The sequence below is a fragment of the Protopterus annectens genome, chromosome 2.part2, assembly GCF_019279795.1.
Source record: "Protopterus annectens isolate FY-2018-M chromosome 2.part2, PAN1.0, whole genome shotgun sequence".
NCBI classification, from domain to species: domain Eukaryota; kingdom Metazoa; phylum Chordata; order Ceratodontiformes; family Protopteridae; genus Protopterus; species Protopterus annectens.
Genome location: NC_056730.1, coordinates 217,623,232 through 217,643,290, shown reverse-complemented (window position 1 = coordinate 217,643,290; position 20,059 = coordinate 217,623,232).

Sequence of the window (20,059 nt, the reverse complement as noted above, 5' to 3'; positions counted from 1 at the left end):
AAAGGGACATTATTCTCAATGATGAGTGTGATAAGGGCTGAATAAAGTGGCAATATGACATCCTTGGACCTGGATGCCATGCTTTTACTTATAAGATATGTGGCATAGAATAATTTTATTACTACCTTGGCCACATGTTGGTCAAAAGCCAGATAACTGTCTACATATGTTCCCAGATCCATGACTTAATGGGTCAGCTCTTAGGGGGGTCTTATTGATGGAGTAATTAGGCTGGATGGCAGATTTCCCAAAAGGCACTATGATGCATTTCTTGGAACTGGGGTTTAGTTCATGACTTTGGAACCAGTCATTTGTCTATGTTAGACCCACTTGTAAGATGTCTGTGTCATGGGGGAATATATGATAGCTCCCAGTTTGCAGTTATCTCTGAACTTGGTGAGCAAAAATCCCTTGACATTAGCCTTTACTACTGATAATTAGATGCCAAATAGGAGCAGTCCAAGCATAGAGCCCTGGGATACCCCACTGGTGGTCAGTCACTTAGCAGGGGTGGTATCACCAATCCTGACTTCCTGGGTTCTCTCTGTGAGCCATCTGGCAACCCAGCAAGTTATGTAGGGTCTATATCAGGGGTGGGCAAACTTTTTGATTCGTGGGCCACATTGAGTTCTAACATTTGACAAAGGGGCCGGAACAGGAGCAGATAGATGGCATGCTTTGAAAACATCACCTCACTGGGGGAAAAATACACATCTGCTACAGCTGTACTTTCAAGTAATGTGACCTCCTTTTGACTTGACAGCCGAACAGTATGCATATGTATACCTGTGCAAATTGTTTTGCTATTAAATCACTAGGAGGTCTCATTACTTGCAATTACATCTACATTTGGGAGTCATAACTAGCTCAACATGCAGTTTGAGTTATTGCAATGCATCTTTCAGTGTTATGATTAAAATGTGTTTAAACTGAAGACTTAAATTTCTTTATTTCAATGTGTAATTTTCAGATCTTGATTGTTTAATGGGTTATATAAAAATGCAATAATTCAAATTAAGGTATTTGCTTCCTCCCTCTTCTTCAATCTCACTACAGAAATCCCTGACATTCACTTTAATAAACAGGACTTGATTTCTCATCATATGCTGTTCCATTGCTGTGACAGAAAAGTAATCCATAACCACATAAATAAAAAAAAAATTAAATCTCATAAATGTACAGCATATTTCACTTTATTTGAACTGCATTACACTAGACATGCCTGGAGAACTTTTCATAAACATGCTGTATAACTATAGCTGTCAGGGGACAGATTTGGGGTCTGTGCATTTAATGTACATTTGCATCTGGACTGGAGTACAATGCAGTTGTACAAATGAAAGGAAAACTACAGTAGTATACTTTAAAGAACCAACATGAGCAGGAAGGAAATGTCCAAAGTTGAAAGAAAGACATTTCTTGTGGGAAGGGGCTGATAAAGAATGGGAGGCTGAGTCTGTGATGAATATTAAGCAAGCAAAGCAACCAAACTATAGTGCAGTTCAGTGTGACAACCCAACTGTTGGGAACACACTAAAAGTACAAATATTCAATGGAGTGCCTAGTGATGTGGAGAGAATGCACATTTTACTTATTTTAAGCAGTCGGATCATTTCTTTTTTTTGAAGGATAAGGCAAGAGAATAGATAATGAAGCAGATCACTCACACACACACACACACACACACTCTTCACCTTTCAAATCTGCATTCACTAATTTCACTCACTTTCTCTCCAGATCACACACACACACACACACACACACACACACACACACACACACACACACACACACACACACACACACACACACATTTGTTACCTTAAAGAAAACTTCAAAGCAAGCTGTGCAGCAACTCCCATTCTGCCTGGAAATCTCTGCAGTTTTATGGTGTAAAGTCCGTTGAGCTTAAATCGCGGCAGTCCCATTATTGAAACAGACGCGCTCCGCCTGTCCCTTGATCTTAATTCCGACAGGCTGACAGCTGCGTCATCGACGCCGTGATGGCGTCGATGAAACCTCTGAAAAAATGAAAAGTCTAAAAAAAGACGAAAAATCGGAAATGAAGGGGTGCCACTCGGGAATCGTGGCACCCCATTATTGGGACCCCAAAACTCCGAAAAATCCGAGTAATTCGGGACAGTTGGGAGGTGGCGGGCCGAATCAAAGCCCATGCCTGGTCTATATCATGTAGTCGAACTGCAATAAGTTCAAATATGTGAATATCGAACTGCAAACTCCAAATTCTAAGTACAACAAAATAGCTCATAATATACTTTTCCGAAAAGTTATAGTTGGCCCTTCCTTACTCACTGCCGTTTAGCATCATTGTGATGAAATGATAAATATGCATGAAGTAGGGTAATGAATAAACTAAAATTTAATATGCATAAATATTGTGTATTCATGTAAAGGTGTTCTGTAATATATATAAAGTAAATAAATGTCATTATGTGTATAATGACATATGTTGTTTCTGAAGTGTATAAAAATATACTTTTTACGCTTTCTTCCGTGCATTTAGCTCTGACCGAATTGCAATATGGCTGCTGCTTCATATCCTGCTCCTGGAATAGTAGGTACAATTTGTGAGACTGTAATGTCACAAAAGAGAACAGACATGTCGCATGTTGATGGATATCTCTATAATCTAGAGAAAACCATCAACAAAAAACGGTACTGGTGTTGTAGATTAAAGATGTTGCATAAATGTAGAGGTAGGGCTATTACAGAAAAGGTAGCTGACAGATAATGTCTGTTAAAGTCTGTTAGTCACTACCATCCTCCTGATGTTACAGATATAGAGACGTATAAAGCCTGCCATGTGTTTAAGGAAACTGCTAGGTTAAGTACAAGTACACCAGCTATAGTGGTTGATGATGTTGTCGGTAACACATCTGTTGAAGGCATTATGAGTTTACCTTCTAGGAGGTCAATGCTGCAACAGGTTAACAGAGTGAGAAGGAGAAAAATGCTGAGTTATAAGTCTGTACCTGCAAATATTAGTGCAGTAGATACAACTAAATGTACCTTAAAGCAGGGAACATTCATACAGATGCGGAAGGCAGACATCTATACTAATACTCATGCATTAGTGTTCAGTACTAAAGAAAATCTGCAAGATTTATGCTCTACAAAGACATGGGGCCAGATTCACGAAGGCTTGCACGAAGTCTAAGAGTAGTGTAAGACTCCATGCAGCCTTCGCGATCCAGAAACAGCCCAAAGTCCATGTAAAAGACAAGCTAAAACGGCTCTTACATGGAGTGGGCGTGGATAAGCTAATCACCTCACTTGCAGCTGAATAGCATGCAAATGAGGGTGATTAGTGATTCAGGAAGCCCAGAACAGCCCGTGTAAGAGCCGTTTTAGTTGACAACTGAGTACGTTTCTGCAAAAACCGCAATGGAGCCATGTCAGCTCCAAATAAAGGGTGCATATGTGTCAGGCAGCATGCCAATGGCCAAATATGTGGCCATTGGCAAGGTAACCTGATGCAAATATCTTAAAAATATAATTTTTTTTTCGGAGATGTTTAAACCTAGCGCAGCTCCGCGCAAACGGGCTACACAGTATAAAACATAAAAACGAAGGTTATAAACCCACAAATGTGGGTTTTATGCAATACATGGAATATCAATGCAGGGACCAGCAGACCAAAACCAACATGGCCACCGTGTAGTGGTTGCTAAGGGGGGAAGCTGAGTCTAAGAGATGTAACTAAGCATTAGTAGGCAATCTGATGCAAATGAGTGTAAGGATACTGAATTCCACTGTCACATAGCAAATGAGCACAGTCTGAGTAGTGTAAGAGTTACAGAAGGGGGAGGAACAGAGTAGGAGATAGGTGACATCACAGGGGGGAATGGTAGAAGCACTGTGAGTGTGTTTCTGCTGGTCTGCACACGGCTCCTCCCTGAGGAAACAGAGAGGAAAATAGAAGCAACAGATTTAGTAGGAAGCTAGCAGGGAATACTGCTGGAGCTAGCAGGTGAAAACAATTAGAAGCAGGCAATTACACAGGCAGAATAGTAGCCCAGCCCAGCACTTAAAACTCTGCAAACAGCAGTGCAGGATGTTTCTCTCAAGAGACACTGCAAGACAGGAGTTAAGTTATTAGAAGTGAAAACTGAAAAAGCTGAACTCAGAGCAGAAATGTTAGGGGCTGCCATAGCTGTCATAGTGAGACATAGGTGACTTGCTGAGGGTGGTGACAATGCAGATGGTGCCAGACAACCCACAGTGAGGAGACGGAGAAGAGTGTACAGGCCCAGGGTCACCTACCACGGGTTACATGAGCTGGAAATAGTAGAGTGCTATAGAGTGGACAGAGACCTCCTGCAGCAAATAGTGGAGCTGTGCAGGCCACGCCTCACACACAGAACCAACAGAGGGAACCCATCCCAGTGGAAACCAAGGTATGTGTTGGCCTAAGAATACTAGCAACAGGTACCTTCCAGAGACCAACTGGTGATATGATGGGGATATCACAGGCATCAGCCTCCAGGGTACTGCACCAGTTCCTGGATGCCATGTCAGCACATGTCCGTGATCATGTATATTTCCCCAATGCCCATGAGGTATTGGCCAGCAATATGCGTCTCTTCCAGCAAATAGCGGAATACCCTGAGGTAGTGGGTACAATAGACTGCACGCACATATGCATCAAAGCACCAGCCGGTGAGCGGGGTAGGGCATACATCAACCACAATGGCTTCCCCTCCATCAACTGCCAGGTCATGTGTGATGCCCAGGGCATAATAATGCATGTGTGTGCTGGCTGTCCTGGGAGCTACCATGATTCCCACATCTGGCATTTGACGCAGCTGTACCAGACATTTGCCAATGGGGAAATCCCGCACGGACACCTAGTGGGGGATGCAGGTTATGCACTGGAGCCGTGGCTGATGACACCCATCAGAAACGAACACACACCTGAACAGGAATGCCATAATGAGGCACACGCACAAACACGTAATGTAATAGAGCGTGTGTTTGGGCTGCTCAAGTCATGGTTCCGGTGTCTGGACACATCTGGTGGAGCCTTGCAGTACACACCAACTACATGTACCCAAATTGTCATGGTATGTGCTATGCTACATAATATGATCTTGTGAAAACAGCTGCAGCAGGACCAGCATAGGGCTGGGCCAAACAGCCCCCCACCATTGCCAAGGCCATCACAGGCAGAGTGTGACTTGGAGGAGGAACAACCTGAGCCTGCCCCAGTTAGGCAGAAGGAGGCATGCCCAGTATGCCCTGGCCTTGGCAAAGAGGCAACGCATAGCACATACACTGGCTCAGTAGGAACCCTGGGAATGATACCCCCTCTGACTCACTCAAATAATAACATGGATGCCTACAATGACATGACCTGCTCACAAACATGTACAGGGAAGTGTAATATGCGCATCCGACAGAGGCAGTCCTGCAGCACCACCTGAGGCATGAGTGCCATGTGTTAAGTAATGTAACACCATGTACTATATGCACACCTGAAGACCCTGACTAATATCCTACCCTCACCAAGCATTATGCCACAATATGACAATGAGATGATCAAGTGCAATAATTGACTGAAGTATCGCAGTTAGTCAAAGGGGATCCAATGTGTGCCAGTCTGGGATGACATGCTGAGCATGACATGATGCTCCACCTGCTAGGACTGGCGTGCACCTATCAGTGCAGGCCATATGGATACTGGCGAAGGCTGTTGTTACCCACAGTGTGCCCTGAATAGGTAAGGCTCAAAACACAAACCTATCTCCATAGGTATCAGAAGGGATAAGAATAAGATAAGGGATAAGTCAAAACAGCAAGATGCATGCAGTCAAAACTCACCCAGTATGGAGAATGTTGATATCTGCACTGTAAAAGAAAACTGAGTCAAGGCTCACAACAGCACCCTAACACTACCAGATTACACCTCATACTGTGCTGTACAGCCTCAAAACATGGAACAAGCTACAAAAGGAGGGTGACTAGCAAGAATTGTCAAGGATAACCACACCCCCATGTTGGTACCACAACAAAAAGCAGCATGGACTAGCCATGGTCAAGTAACAGTGGCTAAAACTGCCCCCCAGTTTATATCCTGCTACAGACTACTGTCCCAACACCAGGAACTGCACCTGGCATATGCTGGAATACATGAATATATCAAGTCCTCCAAACCACATTATATTGGGTGACTAAAAATACCCAGACATAGACTGGGAGCATTATACTAACTCCAACAGTGTAGGACAAAAGTTCATAGAATACATAAACCAAAAGGCCCAGGAACAACGTACCACTCCCACAAGAGGGGTAAGCATACTGGATGTGATAATCAGCAACATGGGTACTGGATGGCAAGACGAGAAGTGTATTGCTCACTGGTAAAACCAGACCATAGAGTAATCACACTGGATATACAAATCCTGACCACAGACCCTGGCCAGAAAACCACAGTGGAAAACATGTGTAAAGCAATATTTGCCCTCCTCCAAACTGATGTGGAATCCATTAAAGGTCCTGTGCAGGTGCAAAATATGGGCCACACCTCAGAACCTGTAATACAGCCATTCCATGAACACTGCCAGGAATGCTTGGATTATGCAATCCTAAACTAAAACAAGACACAATGCCATACACGCAGGCATCTGGCATGGTGGACACCAGCCATAACCAAACCATGCAAGAGAATGAGGAAGCTACTACATGATAGAGCAAACATAAACAATGATGTAATCACTGATCAGTATTATGGCAATAAAATCTGTCCACACATACAATCCACTAAGGCCAGCCACAACAAGTTGAATCTGTGAATCCTGAGGCAATGTTACACCTGCCCCAAGTACACAGACAACCCCCAACTCCACCCAAGAAATACAAATATATGTGAGAGATGCAACCATCTATCCAAACTGGAGGCTGAGCTCCCTCAACTCAGTACTCCCAAAACTAGTCAGGAGGAGAAGGTAACCACACACACCACAAACACAGTCCCACATAGACCTATCACAACTGCAAACCAAACACATAAACACAGAAAAACATTCCCGGAGGCACAAATTACAAACACAGCACACCAACAGAGGCCGTTAAAGCAGACACCCAATCAAACACCTTCCAAACATAGCACATGCAACACATAGTACACAAAGCTGGTATGCCAAACAATCACAGGCCAGAAGGAGAAACAACATGCCTGATACAGTTGTAATAGGTGACTCCATAGTCAGACACACTGCTGTCCTGCACACCAGACTGAACAAGGGAAAGGGTACAGTAAGCTGCCTGTAGGCTGTCACAATACGCCACATAACAGAAGTATGCAGGTCACTCCAAAATAAGTAGAAATATGATGCAGTCATAGTCCATGCTGGTGTGAATGACCTGAGATGTACCTCCCTAGACTACATGAAAAGAGACATAGATGAGCTCTCTGATTATGTAGTCCAGGCCGGTATGACACTCACCATTTGCAGCATCCTACCCTTACCAAGAATAATGCCACAGCACAAACACGGAATGATCAGTCATAGCAAGTGGCACACTTACTGGTATCATTCCAAGGGGATCCAATGTCTGTCTGCATGGGATGTCATGCTTGACAAGCCACGCAGCTGTTCTTGGGATGGCTTGCACCTGTTACCCCTGGGCGTCTGGATATTGGATAAGGCCTTTGCCACCTCCATAGAGCCTTTTGTAGGCAAGGCTGAAAAGACTGACCCACCACCCTAGAAAACATAAGTGGAAAGAAACATAAGGGTAATGCTGACCAATGCCAGATGTGTAAACCCCAATATGCATGCTCCCAAGGTGATCCCCAGTATGGAGAACATCGATGTCTGTGCAGTGACAGAAACCTGCTGCAAGCCTCCTAACAGCACACCAGCACTACCAGGTTACACCACATATCATGTGTCATGGCCCCAAAACCTGGAACAAAACATAAAAGGAGGGTGAGTATCCATATTCAGCACAGACACCCATACGTCCAGGTAAATGACAATGCACAAGGCATTGGAGTCCACCCATGTGCAACTAACTGTAGGCAAGACTGCTGTACAGTCTGTAGCCTGCTACAGACCACACTCTCACACACAGGAACCCCACCCAGCTGTCCTGAAGACACTGGACAGTATGAATGTCCCACCAAATACCAAACAAGGTACCACAAATTACCACATAGGTGGTAAACCATTATGTATGGAAGGAGTAACCAGGGACCTAGGGACACAAGTGGACAGTAACCTGTTATGTGACACCCACATTGCCAATGTGGCTAGGAAGACTGTCTACATTTGACACAGTATCAGGAAAGGATTCACATCTACATCAACAGAGGTCATTGTGCCCCTATACTGTTCTCTTATCACACCCATAATATAGTACAATGCCTCATATGGGATGCACCTTACCTGACACCTGCAGCAGTTAGAAAGACCTCAAAGGTACCTCACCAAGAGGATAAAGGGTTTCAAATATATGTCATATGCTGCCTGGCTGTAGACACCCCAGCTGAATGCAGTCACATACTGCCTACACAGAGGCATTGCATGCCTGTTGTAGAAGGCCATGCCCAACACAGGAGTAATGGACATGCTCCACCCCAGAAAACTCAATGCCATCGGAGCTGTGAGAGTGAGAGATGTCAACCTCAACAAATAATGAAATAGGATGTGCTGGTGGGACAGATACATAATCCAGAGGCTCCCCACACCCTGGACCAGAATCCCACTCCATGTTAGGCAGAGCCCCTCACTGACACTCTTCAACAGGAATCTTGCCAAGTGGATGGATGATTGTAGAGTTACACTGGGGGTCTTCACTGTGTCATGTCCAGACAGAGGCACAGCAAAGCAAATAATAAATGGCCATAATATTCACATAGCAAGGGGTGGCAAAGCCACACACACTCTGGCTAGGCTAACAAATGCCCTAGGGTGGATAGCCTAGTATGAACCTATGAACCTATGAAGATACAAATTGTACAGGACACTAAGGATAATCCCAAGGCTTTCACAACTGATGGTAGGAACCGTGTTGGGAATTCACAGATATGCTCTGAATCACACAAATATCACAAACACACACACATATTGCCAACATACATCCTGACAGTTGCAGTGCAAACCCCTCCATGCAGAATATCTATCCCAGCAGACTGCTGGCCCCCTGACATTGCAGATGCTGAGGTAACAGCCAGCATCTACAAAGCAAAACACACAGCAGCAATGGTATGAGATGGTGTCCTGGGCTGAGTGCAACATGGACTCCAAGATGAATGGAATGCCAAATCACACTACTGCTCAATGTCAGCCTTACCATAGAATATGCACCCAAAGAGCAGTGTACAACAACAGTGGTCCTTCTCAACAAAGGTGTTGCCTGAATGGATACTGAAAAGTAATACCCCAGAATCCTGAGAAGCTCGGTCTGCACAGCTATGGAAAGGATCAGCATGTACCACAGACATAAAGATATTGGGGACCTACTGACACTGGACCTTATCCAGTGTGGCTTTCTTAAGTGCAGATCCTCCCCCTAAACATGTTTGACTCAATTGAAACAGTCATTAAGGTCATTGATGAGGGCAATGTGGTCCACACAGCGTAGCTGGACCTTGCAAAGGCTTCTATACAATACCCTACGTGTTCATTATAGATAAGCTCACCAGCTTAAATATAAACCCCTATGTCAGTAGAGGGGTTGCAAACCAGACCAAGGACAGAACAAACATGGTCAGACATGCTGCAGCCATGTCAGACTACAAACCAGATATAACTAGCATCCCACAAGGCTTGGTCCTGGGATCTCCCTCATCTGGTATATATGTCCCATAGGTACAGGCAAACATGGAAGGACTGTGTCTGAACATGTTTGCAGAGGACTACAAACTGCTCACCACATATGATCCACCAGCTGACACAAGCATCCCACAAAAGGGCCACATAGAAACAGACAACTGGTGCCATAGCCATGTCAGCAAGCTAATTGCAGAAAAGTGTATAGTCAACCCCCGTGGATATACAGTAAGTGCCCACCAATTACCACATAGGTGTTAACCCATTATGTAGTTAACATGTAATGAGAGACCTGGGGACACAAGGTGATAGATATCCTGTATTGGACAAACATGTGCTGTAGTGTTTACAGAAACATACCATATACCCACCTAATCATGAAGGTTGTCAGATCTAGATAAGGGGAGGTCATTGTGGCTCTGCAGTCATCCTTCATCAGCAGTACAATTGACTACAATAGCCCCTGTGGGATGTACCTCAGCAGACACCTCCATCAACAGTAAAGTTCCCAACAGTACCTCACCAGGAGTATCAAAGAGCTTGCACAGATGCCATGTGTTGCCTGTGTTGCTGGTATCAATAAACAGGCTGCACCTTGTACAATCTGAATGGCAGTGAGCTATGCACATGAGAGACCTGAACCCCAGCACTGACTTACATAGGACAAGCTGTACTGCATGATCCATAACACAGAACCCACCCCCACCCATGAGTGAACTCCCAGTACAGGCTACCCACAGAGTCACTTATCAATTTTCCTCAATAGGAATCTTGATGAGTGGATGGGAGATGGTAGCTTTATCCTGGGTATCACTGTCATGTCACAGGTAGACAGAGGCACAATATACTAACCATGACATATGTCATGGCAAACTCCACTTACAATGTGTGTTGAAGGACAAACACACTCTCCAATTAGCATTAGACATGGACTAGGGCACATCGCTAGTGTTTGCAAATGTACACCTATGTTGTGGAATACACTACCAATGTTGGACAAGCCTGGTTTAAGTAGTTCATATCTGAACAGAATGCAACATGGTCAGATGTACACAACTGGCCCCTAACCAGGCTGTTGTGCTCACTATCGAAATGTAAAGCAGTGATAGCACTAAAGCCCAGGATACTGTCCACCACAGTCAAAGTACTACCAGTACACTATACAGTACTACAGTGCTAGGTCAGTGTGAAAGGATGTTGACAACTGTATGCAAAGTATCCCATGCAAACACTGCAGGCACAGTATAATCCTGTTGTGTTCACACACAAAGCAGTTGTACAGTAACTACACAACATGACACACAACACACAACTATAAACGGGTGATATTTGTTGAAGTTCACACTCATCCACAAATGTGGTGGGCTGCAGAGTCCAACATATGGAATGCTCACACTGGGCATGCTCACACACTTTGATAAATGAGTCATATGTCAGACAACATGCCATGGGCAGGCTGAACTGGGAATGCTCACACACTTAAGCCAAATCTCAGTTTAGCAGTTGGAAACACATATCTGGTATTTTTACGTGTTATTCTAGGAACCAACCACATTACAGCAGTCTGCCCAGTGCACACAGTTAAATGACTACAGAGACATAGGTGATATAGTGGATCCCTCCCATATGCAAACACATTCCACTGATGCACAAGTTGTTCATACAAACAGGGAATGCTATGGCAATAAAGATGTGCAAACAGTCTATCAGCAACAAATAATGTGCATTTGACAATTAAACATATGAGTGTAGAGGTCAACACTAGGCTGTTTGCCCTAGGGAATGACAGCTTAGCCAGAGTGTGCTTGGCGTCTGCCTCCCCACAGGATGCACATTCCCCTTTCTAAACACCGATGATGTCAGCACACTATAAGTACAGCAGGAGAAAAGAAGCTTCCCAGTGATGCGAATAGTGTGCTCTGCTAATGTGTCTGTCATAACATAGTTAGGTAGGGGTTTGAATCCTGTAAATGCTCAGTGTGTGAGTGGCCTTATTGTGTGTAAGTCTGTGGGAGAAAAATTCCCCTTTTGGCAAATGGGAAAACACACTACAGGATGCACATTCCCCTTTCTAAACACCGATGATGTCAGCACTCTATAAGTATAGCAGGAGAAGAGAAGCTTCTCAGTAATGTGAATAGTCTGCTCCGCTAATGCGTCCATCTCACGTGTCATAACATTGTTAAGTAGGGGTTTGAATCCTGCAAGTGTGTGTGTTTGGCTGAGGGGGCTTAGTGTGTGTGTGAGGGAAATGTCCCTTTTGGCAACTAGGAGAACAGACTACAGGATGCACATTCCCCTTTCTAAACACCGATGATGTCAGCACTCTATAAGTATAGCTGGAGAAGAGAAACCTCCCAGTAATGCAAACCACGCGATCCTCTAATGCGTCCTTATCAAGTGTCATAACAGAGTTAGATAGGGGTTTGAATCCTACAAATGGCAAGTGTTTGTCTGAGGGGAGTTAGTGTGTGTGCAATTGTGTATGAGGGAAATGTCCCTTTTGGCAACTAGGAGAACAGACTACAGGATGCACATTTCCCTTTCTAAACACTGATGATGTCAGCACCCTATAAGTACAGCAAGAGAAGGGAAACTTCCCAGTAAAGCGAATAGCACACTCCGCTAATGCATCCATCTCAAGTGTCATAACATAGTCAGATAGGGGTTTGAGTTCTGCAAATGGCAAGTGTGTGCTCTTGACTGAGGGGAGTTAGTGTGTGTGAGGAAAATGTCCCTTTTGGCAACTAGGTGAACAGACTACAGGATGCACATTTCCCTTTCTAAACACTGATGATGTCAGCACCCTATAAGTACAGCAAGAGAAGAGAAACTTCCCACTAATGCGAATAGCGTGCTCCGCTAATGCGTCCGTCTCACGTGTCATAATGTAGTTGCGTAGGGATTTGAATCCTGCAAATGGCAAGTGTGTGTGTTTGGCTGAGGGGGGTTATTGTGTGTGAGGTAGATGTCCCTTTTGGCAACTAGGAGAACAGACTACAGGATGCACATTTCCCTTTCTAAACACTGATGATGTCAGCACCCTATAAGTAAAGCAAGAGAAACAAAATCTCCCACTAATGCAAATAACACACTCTGCTAATGCGTCCATCTCGAGTGTCATAACATAGCCGGATAGGGGTTTGAATCCTGCAAATGGCAAGTGTGTGTTTTTGACTGAGGGGGGTTAGTGTGTGTGAGGGAAATGTCCCTTTTGGCAACTAGGTGAACAGACTACAGGATGCACATTTCCCTTTCTAAACACTGTTCAGCTGAAGGTCATGGCTCTGGCACAAGTTGTCTGTTTCTATGATGCCCCTTTGGAAGATGCTTGTGTCGGCTGGAGAGTCAATTATGGTGGCCAGTTCGCAGTCATCTGCATATTTGGTCAGCCACAGTCCGTCCGTGTTGGCCTGTACCTCCAATAAATATATACCAAACAAGAGAGGTCCCAGGACTGAGCCTTGTGGGACACAACTCGTAACTGGTTTGGAGTCTGGCATGGCTCCAGCAATTCTAACCATGTGGGTTCTGTCCTTGAGCCACTGTGCAATCCATCTAGTGACATAGGGGCTTATATTTAAGCTAGTGAGCTTCTCTAGAATGCCCAAGTGGGGTATTGTTGTGAAGGCTTTTGCGAGGTCCAGGTAGGCTGTGTGAACCACCTTCCCTCGTCAATGGCCTTGGTGACTGTTTCAAAGAAATCAACCAGGTTAAACCTGGTAGTGCTGGTGTGCTCTCAGTAGCCCTGAACCAGGCATCTGTTACTGCACAGATATTGATGTTCTCCATGCCAAGGAGAGTTTCGGGTGCATGCATCTAGAGGTTTCGACTTCTGGCGTTGGGTAGCATTACTCTTAGTTTCTTATCCCTTGTGATAACTATGAAGGTGGGTTTGTCATTTGAGCCTTGCCTAACATAGGCACTATGGGGGTAGCAAGAGCCTTTGCCAATATCTGAAAGCCCAGGGGTGACAGGTGCAGGCCGTCCCTAGTGAAGCAGGTAGTTCAACAGAAGATGAATATGTGAAGGTGTAGTGCCTGTGATTAGTTAGCAGTAGCATATATGACTGCTCACATGGACACATGCCAGGTAAGTCATATGCACTGTGTCACAGGCAATGTACATGTGAACAGGACAAACAGTGACATCCTGTCAAGTGGGACATGGACATACATATAGTAAGCTATGCAGATGGCACTAGGAGTCCACAGAAGCTCTATAACTATGCATTGCAGGTGTGATCAGTATTCCAGGGTAATTACAAGCAAACATGCATGCAAACAAAGCTACATTAAACAGGGCTGCATGTAGTCCATTGTACAACAAACAAGCTGTACCACTTCCAGTAGGTAACACTGCAAATATGCAGGCACTATGCACATGTACATGGAAATACACGGGTCAGATGGCTAGGGTCCAGTCTCAGTGCACACAAGTGTACAGACCATGTACTGTCAGGGTGTACAATAACTGGATGGAAACCCATGTGCTCATACCTGCAGTAATACACATGTCAAATAACAGACACTGAGCCTTCACTCAGTGGTTCCATACTTAGTAGGATGTATGCTACCTGGCCTGCCACCACAGTATCCCTGACATATATGGGGATTCTCCCTCCTGTGACAGTTAGTTTTGTGTGTTGGGGCTGTCTAGCATGGTATGAGATGTAAGCATGCAGTGCTAGGGTGCTCCTGTGTGTCCTTTACCAGTCATGTAGTACTGTACACATATCAACATCCTCAAACATCTGCATTGCGGAGTCCAGTGTGGGCAATATGCCACTTGCAATTTACATGTCCATCATTGCGTATTACTACATTCATTACCTTATCCCCTGTGCTACCTATGTATGTAGCCTTCTGTTGACATCATTACCACCAGTATGCCAACATTTGCAGATGATACACTATGGTACTTACCATGGGTGTAGACAACAGTACATGACAATCACACACTTACTGCATCAGGCATGCTGTGATATACCCACAATTAATTCAGCACACAGTACTGTTAACAACATGATACTATTACTACACATCTATGTGGTCATCCTGTGCATTAGAAACATGTTAACCTGTACCTGCACAGTTGTTACAGATTGCAGGAGGTGGCACAGTTTCATCATATGCACAGGGTGTGAACTTGGTATACCTGAGTCAGCCACCGATACCACCGATTGACATGTATGTGTATGTGTGTTGGTGAGGGACAGCAGTAGAATGTGGGGCAATGTTGATGCAGTGTGTGCATGTATGCAGTAGCCCTAGGTGTTGTCAATTTGCATGTGTGTATGGATGCACACAGTTCCACCTCATGGCTGCCATATACTGGTGTTTGTGGACAGCCACAGACTGTACCTGCCAGGTCATACAGATCAGTGTCTCTGGCCATGGACACGGTACCTGTGCCTTGCAGGGGTACTACGGACCGTATCTGGTACCAACTCAGACTGGGCACTGTCATCAGAAGCAGGTGTTCATTGACTGGACACAGATCCCTGTCGGGCCTGGCCAGAGCCACGTGCACGTGGTCTCCTGGGGCGGTCTGATGACAGCACAGATCCAGCATTGCTGGGGCTGCTGCTGGCACTACCGGGGCGGCCATGGCCCTATTGTCGTCTGCGACGACTGCCAGCTGCTGCTGTTGCTGGCATACGGCCACGTCGACGCCTCAACCGCCCACCATCGCCCTGGCTCATGGACATGTAGTTGTGGAACCGGTCTAATATGTCCCCACAACGTCTGTCTATGACATCGGTGAAATCACGGATGGCAGCCGCAATGTCAGGCATACTGTCAGTCATGGCTGTGCGACATGCTGTCAGCTCCCTCAGACCCTGTCTGGTGTACCATTCCATATGTGACTGTGCCTGCATGACAGCCCGAAACATAGCTGAGGTTGTAAGATCTCTGTGGGCACTTCTGACAGGGGCAGTACGCCCATGGATGCTCCCAAGAGAACCCCTGGACATCTGTCTGTGTGGTACCATCTCTGGGCCATGCCCATGGCTGCTGTATGGGGAGGCATGTGCCACAGATACCACATTACCCTGGTCAATGCCCACTGTATGCTGTCCATCACCTAGGGACATTGGTGACAAAGGGTGTATTGGCAGGATAACTCTGCGCACTGATGGGGTCGACAGCTGTGTACTGTCAATCGGCTGACCAATGGCGGACCCTGGCATACCTTCCTGTGCCATTACACAGATGTCATCATTATCAGTACCCACGGCACCTGATTCAGGTTCCCTGCTACATGACACCAGAGCAGCACCAGAACCTGTGGGAGGGAAACAGGAAACACAGTTTACAATGTCTACACATTACCAGTGATGCACACATGCACACATGCACAGGTGCACACATGCACCGGTGCACACATGTACACATGCACACATGCACATGTACACATGCACAGGTGCACACATGCACATGCACACATGTGCACATGCACATGCACACATGCACACACATGCACACATGCACATGCACAACTGCGCATGCACCCATGCATGTGCACACATGCACAAGCAGAGGTGCACACATGCACACATGCACACATGCACAGGTGCACTAATGTACACATGCACACGTGCACACATGCACAGGTGCACACATGCACACATGCACACATGCACAGGTGCACTAATGTACACATGCACACGTGCACACATGCACACATGCACACGTGCACACATGCACACATGCACACAGTTTCACACAATTGTACAGTACTCAGTATGCGTGATATCAACACACAGACAGACAGACACACCTACATGCATAAAAGGAGCACTACTAAGTGAGCCAAATAGTACTATTACTATCAAAACTATTAGAGGAATTGTTAATACACACTCACCAGCATGGATAGGCTGCATTGCTGTTATACCAGAGGGACCTGCAGACGTGAAGAAACTAATGTCAGTGGGCACAACTGTGCCATTGTTACTGAGTATGACACAGGTCAGTAGTACAACAGTCGCCTTTCACAGGTCAGCTGCTAATATTGAGGATATCACACTTGCACATTAAATACTATGGTGACAGCTACAAACCAAGGACACACTGCACACATGCATTAAGTACCAGTGTACACAACAGTCAACTATACATATGGCATATTACCTGCACGTTCACTGCCTTGCTGCTGCGTGGCTCCAGCCTCCATCATAATGCATGTCTGCTGCTGTTGTTGTTGCTGGCGGACTGGAGCCACTACACTCATGAGTAGTCCCTCCAGTCTGGTGAGTGGGGGATGTGTAGCCACCCCCACCACCTGTGGCGACCTGTTGCCTGTGGATATCCGACGCACGCTGATGGACATATCTGATTAAATCACTGCAGTGATGTCGTACCTGCTCATGTGTCCTATTATGCGTGCCTATGTCATTTACCCGACGGACAAGGTCTTGCCACAGTGCAGCCTTCTCCTGCTGATTCTGGCTGGTGCGGGAAAAGAGTATTGGATAATCCCGCACCAGGCTCTGGTGTATCTCCTCATCCTCAGCTGTGGAGTAAGTGGGATGCCGCGGGTGGGCCATGTACCTGAGAAAGAAAATAACCTGATATCAGCAATATATGTCAGCAGAATTTGGCACACATACTACACATGCTACTTGACTGTTATGATACAACATATCTCACATATATAGCATCTGTCTGTCTATTGGTGGATACACATGTAAATGGCCAGGTATCAGTGCTCAGCCAGCAACTGTGCAACAGTACCTGGCACACTCCATACGACATACTACCAAACCCGAGCAGTCAGAACACTGATTCAGATCAAGAGCACCTCCTCACTCTGGGGATTTGTATCTAGGTACTGTATGGCCTACATCATCAACTACTGTGAGCTGACCACACACTGATTGCCCTGGATATACATATCCCACCTCCACTACCAGCACAAACGACTATAGTGAATAACATTACAGATGCAAACTTTACACTTTGTAACAGTGACATGGTATCCTTTCAGCCCACTGGGCCAGTGGCAGATACAACCCACAATGCTGACCCCTACACAGTTGCTTTCTACAGACATCTCCGAGAATGCCTGGATCATGCAATCCCATATATGACCAAGACACTCTCCACAAAGGGGCAGCATCCTGTCTGGTGGACCCCAGCCATAGACAGATTGAATTACAGAAGATGGAAGCTACTGCAAGACAGAGCATAATTCCATAAAGGGAAGGCATGTCTGAGCAGCACTAGTAGGGATCTATTTTCCATCATACAAACATCCATGGGCAACTTTGAGATGGAAATCAAGAGGGACACTACAGATAAACAGAAGGCCTTCTTCAGTTATGTTAGCAACCTGGTCAGGATCCATCCTCTATGCCCATAGTTAGTACACAACAACAAATATTTCACTGACACCACAGATATTGACAACATTGTGGCAGACAGGTTCAGTGCAGGTGTCACCCCGCCCTCTCCCCCAAAATAAGACATAGTTATCCCAGCTGACTGTAACCTCCCTGTCATCACAGATGTCCAGGTGAGAGCCACCCTCAGGACAGCAGAATACACAACATGAATGGGACCTGATGGTATACCCAGTTGCATGCTACATAAACTCTGACAGGAGCTAAACACACATATAGAAGTGCTATGTAACACTAGCCTGACTACAGGATATGTACCTGTACACTGGCGCACAGCAGCAGTGATTCCACTCCATGAAGGAGGCACCTCAACATACCAATACAATACAACACAATACATTACATTACAATACAATACTATACAATATGCTATTGCCCTGGGACTACAGCAGCATACTGTTCTGCTACCCTGACCATTGTGACACATGTGGTGTGATGGTACCTGCTGCTGTCACACAGTTACACAGGGTGATTCATATGACATATTACCTATCTGACTAACATTCAGCAGGGGTATGTGTGACATGTACTCATGGGGAGTCTTGCTTCTTAACACTGTGTGGTTTATTGCAGGGTATGTCTTATCTGTGGGTAGGAACTTTTACCTCCACATGTGCACTCTACTGCAGTGGCATGGACGACACACAGCAGTCATTTAGGTTGTGGAAGGTGTGAGGTGTTACTATGGTTGTTGGACATCTGTCATGGGTGTGACTTACATATGTAAATCCGGGAGTTGTAACCTCTATGTGAGTAGTACATGTGTACTCTGTGGTGTTGTCAGTCACTGTGCATTGGTAATGTGTTTGAGTGCATTGTCACAGTGTTGTACATGTCACTGTGTCCTTCTCAATATCTGTTGCTGTCATGTGATGTCCATACCATGGCATCCATTATGTGGTGTGGAGGGGTACACCGACCTACATGTCCATAGCTGACACACCATGTTCGCTGACACATACCATGTGCAGGTATTCCAGGGATAGTGTGCCACTGTGAATATCATTGGGGCCACTATTGTACACATTTATGACCCTGTTCACCCCTGACACATGCAGTGGTGGGCAGCCAATCACATATCTGGTGGTTATTTTTATTTATTTATTTTTATTTTACATTTGTTAACCGGGCTAGTCTGGCTGGATACATGTCCATTTTCAGCAGAAGCCCGAGGAGAAAAGCTCCACTATCAGACTAATACACTACAATATATGAAGTCACTAATAGTACTAGCTATACAAATACAACTAAAACTAATATAGTATAATATGGCAAAATACAAATGCAAGTCCTTTTTCATGTACAAATCTGACTAGATGACAATCAAAATTCAATCAGGGGCTGAGGAGAGATGCTTCAGTATCAAAAACAATTTACAGTTAAAACAATATCCATAGTAGCTAGTAATAACAACAAAAAGGTAATGGCTGAAAGCATAAAAGTGGTTAATATATAGTGTTAAAACAGGCAGGTTAGTAATGTAAAAGATATTAAGAGGTTAGAGATAGGTAAGAGGCAGAAATGATGTAAAGAGAAAGGAAATGATAAATTACAGTTACTGTTAGGTATAGGTTTTCTGGACTTAGTGAGGCAAGGAAGAGGCAGTAGGTAAAGGAGAGGGGGAAAAACAAAGATAGTGAGAAATGAAAAGGTAGTATGAATTATAGGAGGTCAGCTAATAGATGTAAGAGACAGAAAAAAACAGAGTGGTCAGAGGGGGAGTCAAACAGAGCTAAGAACAGAAGAGTGGAGGTATAATAAAAGGGACTGTGGAAGTCAGTTGAAGTTAGAACTGAAGAGCAAAAGTACAGAGGAGCAGATTGGGGAGAGTAATAAACTTGCTGAGGTCAGTCAG